Source organism: Dipteris shenzhenensis, chromosome 13 (genome assembly GCF_047967505.1).
Source record: "Dipteris shenzhenensis isolate YYH24624 ecotype China chromosome 13, Dip_SZ_1.0, whole genome shotgun sequence".
Taxonomy (NCBI): Eukaryota; Viridiplantae; Streptophyta; class Polypodiopsida; order Gleicheniales; family Dipteridaceae; genus Dipteris; species Dipteris shenzhenensis.
The window spans coordinates 9,723,835-9,733,156 of NC_141608.1; positions in this window are offsets into that span (position 1 = coordinate 9,723,835).

The following is a 9,322-nucleotide window of genomic DNA, read 5'->3' on the forward strand; positions in this document are numbered from 1 at the left end:
ATAAGAGGGAAAGGAAAGGGGAAAGGAATGCATAAGCATAAGCATAAGCATAAGCATAAGCATGAGCATATGTCTCATTTTCTTATGCTCATGCTTATGCTTAAGCATAAGCTTATGCATAAGCATAAGCTCATGATTATGCTTATGCATGAGCATAAGAGAAGGGGGAAATAGAGAATAAGAGGGAAAAAGAGGGAAAGAAAGAGAGAAGAAGAGGAAAAGGAAAGAGGGAAAAAGAGGAGGAAATAGATTGAAGGAGGGAAGAAGGAAAGAGTTTGAGGGGAAGAGAGGGTTCCTACGCCCATCACTGCAGCTAGCGCTTAAGGCACTAGCTGCAGGCCAATGCAAATAACAAAAATAATAAATGGAAAAAAGAGGAAGCACTTACCTGAAATAGTACATCCCGCTCGGTGTTGTGGACTCGCCCTACAAAAGAGAGGAAACAACCCATTTTTTCAAATAAGATGTTAGAGGAAGGAGGAGATTACAAAAGTAACTTCTTGAAAGGAGGAGATTGAGGAGACAAGGAGAAAGAGAAGAAAGAGAAATACAGAAAAAAGAGTTGAGTCTTCTTTCTTTCTTGAAATCTCGTTTTTTGTTTCAATCCTTTGAAAACAAGCATGAAAACTAGTTTACAGGTTTAGCAATACAAGGAAAAGCACTCACAAAACTAAAGCTAACAAACAAACAACCTACATTGTTGAAACAAACTCACATCTTGAATAACTTCCTTTCAAGAAACCGAAGAGGGAAAAGGGTAGAGAGGGAGTACAAGAGCTGGGAGAAGGGTGAGGAGTGGGGAATAGAGTGGGAGGTCGTCGGAAATAGGTAGGAGGTTGTCGAAAATAGGTGGGAGGAGAGATTGGCTTGCTTACTTGAGAGATTAGAGAAGAGGCTAAAGAAAGCGCCGCGCGATTAGAGTCTCGAGTTTTAACCCACAGCATCGCTATATAGCGACGCTTAACCGTCGCTATATAGCGACGTTTTTAATTAAAAACGTCGCTATATAGCGATGGAACAGAGCAAAAAGGTCGCTATATAGCGACGCTTACAGTCACTTTTTTGTTATAGCATGAAAAAAAGCTCATAGATGCTATTTTATAACTGTTAATATCTCTTCTTCATGCTTATGTTGTGATTTTATAAGTGTAGATGGAAGGGACGAGTGGAAGCTCGTCCGATGATGCGCCAATGCCCGGGAGCACGAAGTGGCTTATGGAGAGGTTATACTATCATTGCACTCATTGCAAGCGAGAAGTACGACATCAACGTCGTATTATCATGCGCCACTTGCGGATGTATGGGGAGGAGCCGGAACCAATACCCACCATTGGTGTTGCACGTGTTGATGGACCATCGGTAAGTCAAAGCTATTTAAGTTTGCAGTCTTATTGTATACCAGGAAATACAAGATCTTATATTTACAAGAAATCTTAAAACAGGATGAGGAGGGTGACGAGGGTACGCATATACCTTCTTACTTTCAGCAAGACTATAGTCTCCCGGATGATGACGAGGGTATGGTCGACATGATGGATTCCATTTTTAAGGGCACTACATCCCATGTACACGTGATGTCAGAGTCTGAGGTCAAAATGCGAGAGTTGCAATCAACACAATTGTACGAGGGTGCTAGGATGTCTAAACTAGGTGCTTGTCTCTCAATCTTGAATCTGCAAGTAAAGTATGGGTGGTCAGATACAAGTGTCTCGGCCTTAATGAGGTTAGCTCTTGCATTAATTTGACTCATTATTTGGATATTGTTTGTTTTGAGAATCATCATGTTTGTCTTGAGAATCATCATTTGGTTAGTGTATACCGAATCATCATTGTTCAAAGCCTATGTATGTTTGAATTGTCATAGGTTGCTCCAGAAGATGTTGCCTGCACCAAATACCATGCCCGCATCAAGAGATGAAGCGAAAAAGATGCTAACAACGGTGGGTATGGATTATGATACCATCCATGCTTGCCGTAATGATTGTATTCTCTTTCGTCGTGAGCATGGAGATTTGGCTAGTTGTCCAAAGTGTGGGGAACAATGATATAGAGATGACTTGCAGGGTGAGCGGATACCGGTAAAGGTCTTGAGACACTTTCCCATCATTGCAAGAATACAACACATGTTCCGATGCAAATCCATAGCGGAGTTGATGACATGGCATGCATCTCATCGCTCCACTGATGACACATTGAGGATTCCCGCAGATTGGAAGCACATAGATAATCAGTGGCCGGACTTTGCGAGGGAGCCATGCAACTTACATCTTGGGCTAGCCATGGACGGTGTAAATCCTTTCGGGTTACGCTCGACATCTTGGTTGACATGGCCCATAGTCGTGGTGAATTACAATATCCCACCATGGCTAACAATAAAAAAGGGACACCTCATGCTTGCACTACTTGTGCCAGGAAAGTACAAGGCAAAAAATATGGACGTGTACATGGCACCTTTGATAGAGGAGTTACAGATATTATGGAGAGGAGTGCAGGTCTTTGATATTTCCAGAGCTCCTAGGCATACCAATGATATTTTGGTCAGGGGTATCTTGATGTGGACCATGCATGACTACCCAGGATATGGAGAGTGCGCAGGTACGTGGTTGTGTCTTTACATGTGCAATGAGGGATTATGCTTTTTTGACTCTCTTTCGTACGCATATCTTGTACTAACACATTCATGCACGCATGCAAGACTTGTTACAAGTGGGTACCATGCTTGTCCTATTTGTGGACCGGCTCTGAAATCGCTTGCACGCTACTCTAAACATATGAGGAAAAATGTTTATGAAGGTCATGCTCGATACCTTCCACTCAACCATCTCGCACATGGAGGTCAGCTTGATCCACCACCATCATATTTGAAGGCAAGTGACTGGATTCAAGCTTGGAGGGTGAATGGAGAGGAACATCCTCCTGGTATGAAGAGGCTATCGATCTTTCACGAGCTTCCTTATTGGGGTCAATTACAAATCAATCATCTCTTGGATCCCATGCATATCTTCAAGAATGTGGGGGCTACTATTTGGGCACACTTGGTTGGTTCCAAGGACTCGAGAGGAGTGCAAGAAGACTTGCGTGCTATGAATAGGATGTCTCATTTGTGGCCCCAAGTGCATGCTTCGGGAAAAGTTGTCCTCCCGAAAGCAACGTGGATCCTCTCTACGAGGGAGGAGGCAGCGGTCAAGGCAGACATTGCCTCTTTTCAAACACCGACAGGGTACATGCGTTGCTTGAAAGGAGCATTTTCAAAGGACAATAAGCTTAGTGGGCTCAAGTCCCATGATTGGCACAAGGTCTTACAGGTATTCTAAGTAGAATTAGTGTACCGATAATCGTGATGCGTTAGTGTTATTATTATTATGTTATATTGTTGACATGACTTCATTGTTGCTTTGATAGTTCATCCTCCCAATTACAATAAAAGGGTGTTTACAAGAAGATGTTAGAAATGCTATATTCAAGATCTGTGGTATTGTGAGGTATGCTTACTATCAAATCGCATTGAATGTATTTTCTTTAATTTAAGCTGATTAATTTGTAGACTGATTATGAAAATATCTTACATGGACATGTGAAATAGGTGGATATCTCAAAAAGAGATCTCCATATTGAGCATCGAGAAGGCTAGGGTGGAATCCATCGAAGCCGTATGCTTGCTTGAGAAGCACTTTCCCTCGAGCATTATGACAACGCAAGTCCACTTGCTTGTGCACATAGTTGATGAGGTGGCTATAGCAGGTACCGTTCATAGTCAATGGATTTTTTTTCTCGAGCGGTTTATGAAAACTTTAAAGAACACCTATTTCATTAATTTTGGACTAGTGCACTGTCCAAATTCGTTTTGTGAGATAATTTTGGATAAAGCATTTCAAAAAAAGAGGCTCTTATAAAACAAAACTTTGAGTCAAAAAGTAAGATTGTGCAAAAGCAAATTAGAAAAAATGACGTGACATGTTATTAAAACTAGAGTACATTAAAAAAAGAGGACTTCATGTTGTTAAAAGAGACAAAAAGTAAGATTTTAAAAAATCAAATTAGAAAAAAAACTAGAGTACATTTAAAAAAAAGCATGACACATTTGTACAAGAAGTAGATCATATAACTCAAAGCCATATGGTGTTAAAAAACACCTTCCATTAGCTTAGCCTAGAAGATGTCATCTTTGTCTCTCTTGTATATTATAACTTTACATTAGAGAACTAAAAAGTTTTTGTGGAACTGTAGTTTCATTTCTTGTCTATTACAGTTACTTTAGGAAACACATAAGTCTATGGAATTAAATTTCACAGTTACTTTAAATTTCTATGGAATTAAATTTCCATCACTTGACTATTAAGTCATTAGAGAGAGCATATGTCCTCGAAAGTGCCTACTATGGCATTGGCTTCATGAAAACAAGCAGACTTTAAACTTGCAGGCCATGCGTAACTAGGGCTGGCATCGCAAATCTCCTCACAGACTCTCCTCACAACTTGTTTCAAATCTTCCGCCAACTTGTAAGCATTCAACAACTCTTCTTTTCTCTCTTGTCTTTCCTCATCTTCACCATTTTTTTCAATACAGCTTCTAGCCACCGCCATAGCCTATACGAAAATTTAACTCGTTTGCATAAGAAGTACGTGATTAAAAGAAGCGAAAAAGAAAGCTAAGGATATTCACCTCTTCTACTGAGTTTAAATCAAGCAGCCATGTGCGTAACATATCCTCCTCGAATGATTTTCCCTTCATTGGTCCATACAAAAGAGATCTAAGATAGAATTTGAGTTCAGTAAATGAAGTCGGGTAGTAACTAGTCATTGTCTTAGAGGGAAAGTGGGAGAAGAAGAGTGAGGGAGCAATAACGAGGGATGCACAGTGAGTTGCCCCTCCTTCAAGAGTGATAGAAAGTGAGGGAAGACGTAAAGTGAAAGATGAATACAAGTTAATCAAAAGGACTAGGATGTAAGAAATAAGAGAGTGTTTGTGGAAGGACTACGATGGAAGATTACAAGTGCACTAAGGCACGATGTGTTCGCTATGATAAGGGTTGGAATAAAGTGAGAGAAGCATTGGAAATGCTCTACTTTAAGTGAGTGGAGACTGTCCAACTGAATAAAATTTTGCAGAGCATTGGGAATGTTGTACTTTAAGTGAGTGGAGCATTGGGAATTGATACTTTGCCATGAAATATATTACAAATATTACATCATCACATATTCATATCAAAATTCTCATCACAGAAGGTTATATTTCCTAATAATCACATCATCACACATTCATATCATAAAATTGTGTGCATGAAATAAATGTATAAATATCATGACTAAATGCCACTTAAGTAATAAGTCATAAATTGGTGTATAATCAACAAAAACTACATCATGATTCATACATTGCAACAAATAAATGTCAACCATAATATTCATGGAGTAAACAACATCATGAGAATATGCTCCTCATGCATATATACAAACACAACATCATAGATGCATCACAACTCTTCTGATGCTTCTAGTGGAGACTGTGGCAACTCTTCTGATGCTTCCAATGGAGGCTGTGGTGCTCTAGATGTACACTCAGTCTCTACTTCTTCTGTAGTATGTAGTGCTTTCAGAGTAGACTCAGTATCCTCTTCCTTAAATGCAAGAAGAGGTTGTGGCAACTCTTCTGATGCTTCCAGTGGAGGCTGTGGTGCTGTAGGTGTACACTGAGTCTCTACTTCTTTTGTAGTGTGCAGTGCTTTCACAGTAGACTCAGTCTCCTCTTCCTTAAATACAAGCTCTGATATTGCTTCAATTGCACATTGTATTCTAATGGCAGCAATTAGGTCTCGAATGATTTCAGCCCTAAACAATTGTATATCCTCCTCTGAATATTTGAGCTCCAAAAAGTCTTCCGATGAGATCTGTGACTTAAGTGAGAAAATTTCATTGAAAATCAACATGTAGTTGTAGGCAACTCTCCACCCACAACTATGCCCATCTTCCTACTCTACTACTAAATGCTTTTGGAAGTCTACCGAGTCTTTGTACTGTCCTGTTTCTCTAATAGCAGATACCAACTTCTCAATCGACCTGCTCATCATGACATATTAAAAAAACTTAGTGTGTCTATTACATAAGGTACATAATATAGAAGTAACAACAGATTAATAGAATACTTATGTTTGCACTGAGCCATGAAAGCCTGCAATCGAGTTAACAAACCAACAATAGTTTTCTTCAAGGTCCCAAACCACCAAACTCCAATGTTCCCTACACGAATAATTAAGAACCATTATTATTTAACACAATGTTGCCAGTATAAGATGAAAATAAAGGTTGCCATGATACTTACATCTCGTGATATGCCATAAATAGGACTCGCACGCCATGTAAATGTAAAGGCTATAACCTCAGGGGGTTCACTCATCATATGTAACCCTATCACGTGAGTTCAACAGAAGGATTTTTTTTATTTCTAAAATTTACAGAAATAAATATACATAAGGGACTATTTAAAATAGTTTTGGAAAAAATTTACAGATTTGTATAGAAAAGGGGTACATTTTATCAATGAAATTTTTTACAGATAAGGGACTTTAAATATAGGCCTTGAATGCACGTGATATATAGGATTTATACATAGTGACCCCCCCGAGGCTATAACCATTTACAAACATCGGCTATTGTCTTTCTACTATCGCTAAGTATAGGAGAAAGGAGGGAATCCAACATATACACACGGTTTTGTACGGCTCTACCAAATCGTGAGATAACTATACTACACCAACAAATAAATGAATATTAGCTTATTAGATTTAATCAAAATATTGAATTATCAAGCAGAGAAAAAGTTTGTATCAAACCTGAGAATGGCCATCATAACGTTGTTATTGACCTCATTTGAAGCTCTAGAGAGGATTGAAATCTCCTCTCCCTCAAATTCAAGATACTGAGGTCTATGTTGAATCATAACCCTAACATTAAAAGAGCTTCCCAATTCTTCCAATGAAGCCATGTTTGTAGAGTTGAGGTCTTCTATCCCCTTTGACTCTTTGACGGCATTCATTTCGCACTCCTCTGAGCCATTATCTATTTGCCTTGTGGGAGGGTCCATAATGTCGCCCTTAATGATTGCTCGAATGGTACATGTTATAAATGCATAGAGATGCAAATCCGTATATGTTGACAGTGTGGTGTCATTTTGTATCCCAAAAATTTGACCAAGTACCAAAAAGCAATTGTAGCCCACCCTCCATCCACAATTATAGATGTGGCTATTCTCTTGATGAGATACCTGACATGTTATATACTCTATTTGTTGTGCCAAGTCACATTGCCGCATTATTGTGTCGATAGCACCTACTAACTTTTGAGCTGATCTGCACATCAAAACATATAACAACAGTGAATATGTGCATTGCATATCAATCTACATGTCAAGAAGTGACAACAAGTGTAGTCTATACTTACTCTAACACAGTGCCATGGACGGATATCATTGAGTTGGCAAAGAAGCACTTCTTCGCAAAGATGTCCACGACTACCAGACTCCAATGTGAGCTGCATTATCAATAAAGAATAATTACTGTGTTTGAGACAATTCTAGCAATGCAATAGAAAAAACAAGTAGAATAATTACTGTGTTTGAGACAATTCTAGCAATGCAATAGAAAAAACAAGTAGGATTTGATGCTTACTTCTCATAATATGCTATAAAAATAACTCGTGCGTCATTCATAGGAACGTGCTTCAACCACTTGCAAACATCCTCTATGGTTTCTTCTTTCTTGCTAAGCACTTCCGAAATACGAGGATCGAGCATATATGAAATGCTTTGTATATTTTGTGAAAAATTTGCTATAACATTACTATATTTAAAAAAAAGGTATTAGCTTCTTGGGTTTAATCAAAATAAGCAAAGTATAAAGCTAAGGAAAAGGCTGCATCAAACCTGAGGATGGTTGTAATGACTTTGACATTAACCTCTTTCTTAGGATTCAAGAGGATTGAAATCTCTTCTTCAGCGAATTCAAAAAAATGAGATTGTTGTCGAATTAACAACATAGCGGTGAATGAACTTCCAATCTGCTCCAATAGATTCATATTTTCATGACTCATCTTATTGAGAGAGTAGTCTACATCGTATTTTTCTTCACTTGCTATGTCTTCTACATCCTCCTTCTGCTATAAAAATATAAAAAAGTTATGCGATGTACACATCCCAAATAAAGGCTTAAACAAGCAGATAAGGTTTCATACATGCTTTCATTAGAGTGAGTCTCTCCTCCGCTTGGAGAAAAAATTTAAAAAGTAAGGTTTCATACATGCTTTCATTAGAGTGAGTCTCTCCTCCTCTTGGAGGAAAAATTTAAAAAGTTATGAGATTTACACATCCTAAATAAAAATAAAGGTTTAAATAATCATAGAAGTATAAAAATAGCATGCTTTCATTAGACTCAGTCTCTTCTCCTCTTGGAGGAAAATATAAAAAAGTTATGAGATTTACACATCCCAATTAAAGGCTTGAACAAGCATACAAGTATAAAGATAAGGTTTTATACATGCTGCAATGTAATCATATTTTTAGGTTGTTTCCCAATGGTAGTAATTAGACGCTGAATACTCTCAGCCCGAAATGCTAGCAGATCGGCTTCTGTATATGATTCCATTTTGACTGGTAACTCCAAATCAAAAATCTCTCTAAGAAACAACATCATGCAGTTGTAGGCAACTCTCCACCCATAGCTGTGCCCATCTTTTTGCTCCACTGGCAGACGTCTTTTGAATTCTACTTGATCTTATTGCTCCGTGGTTGTTCTGACAGCAGATACTAGCCGATATGCAGCACTGTCCATCATGACATATTAAATATATTAATATGTCATGATCATAAGATACAAAATAAGAAAGTATCAAAAATATTAAGAGAATAATTACCTTGGGGAGTTGGCATGATAGCCTTCCATTGAATTCACAAACCACAAACGGTTGAGTTCAAGGTCCCAGACGATTAGACTCCAATGTGAGCTACACGATCAGAATAAAAATGATTATTGTTTTACACAAACTTGCCAAAGAAATAGTAAAAATAAGGTTAGAGTTGATACTTACGCCTCATGATAAGGCATTAAGATGACTCACACCCCATCTAAATTCAAAGGGCTTAACCAAGTACAAACATCTTCTATAGTCTTTTGAGGAGAGCTAAGAATAGAAGAAAGGAGAGCATCAAGCATGTAGACACGATGCTGCACTGCACTAGGAAGCTGAGAAATAACTACACTGCACCAAGAAATAAACAAACATTAGCTCATAGAATTGATTTGCATTCTGCACTAGGAAACTGATATATAACT